Source organism: Carlito syrichta, unplaced genomic scaffold, assembly GCF_000164805.1.
Source record: "Carlito syrichta isolate Samal-C Ts95f unplaced genomic scaffold, Tarsius_syrichta-2.0.1 Scaffold108659, whole genome shotgun sequence".
Lineage (NCBI taxonomy): Eukaryota > Metazoa > Chordata > Mammalia > Primates > Tarsiidae > Carlito > Carlito syrichta.
Window position 1 is genome coordinate 162,601 of NW_007052755.1, and position 909 is coordinate 163,509.

The following is a 909-nucleotide window of genomic DNA, read 5'->3' on the forward strand; positions in this document are numbered from 1 at the left end:
TTTTTTATTTGGGTTTCTGTTTGTTTATTATTGGTGTAGAGAAATGCGATTGTCTTTTGTACATTTATTTTGTATCCTGAGACTTTGCCAAAGGCTTTATCAATGTAAGGAGACCTTTGACAGATTCTCTTGGGTTTTCAAGGTACACCATCATATCATCTGCATAGAGAGATAACTTGACTTCCTCTTTTCCTATTTGAATACCTCTGATTGCCTCCTCTTCTCTGATTGCTTTAGCCAGGACTTCCAATACTATGTTGAACAGGAGGGGAGAGAGTGGGCATCCTTGTCTAGTTCCAGTTTTCAGGGGAATTGGTTCCAATTTTTGTCCATTTAGGAGTATGCTGGCTGTGGGTTTCTCGTAGATGGCTTTTACTATTTTGAGGTATGTTCCCCGTATGCCTAGATGTTCAAGGGTTTTTATCAAGAAGGGGTGCTGGATTTTATCAAAAGCTTTTTCTGCATCTAGTGATATGATCATGTGGTTTTTGTTTTGACATCTGTTGATGTATTTAATTACATTTATGGTTTTACGAATATTGAACCAGCCTTGCATGCCAGGAATGAAGCCTACTTGGTCATGATGGATGATTTTTGAGATGTATTGCTGAATCCGGTTTGCTAGGATCTTGTTGAGAATTTTAGCATCTATGTTCATCAAAGATATTGGCCTGTAGTTCTCTTTCTTTGTTGGATCTTTACCTGGCTTGGGTATCAATGTGATGTTGGCTTCGTAAAATGATTTGGGGAGAGTTCCATCTTTTTCAATCGCCTGGAATACCTTCAGTAGGATTGGTATCAGCTCCTCCTTAAATGTCTTGTAGAATTCTGCTGGAAAGCCATCTGGACCAGGGCTTTTTTTTGTAGGAAGTTTTCTTATTACGTGGTCGATTTCCTTGATTGTTATGA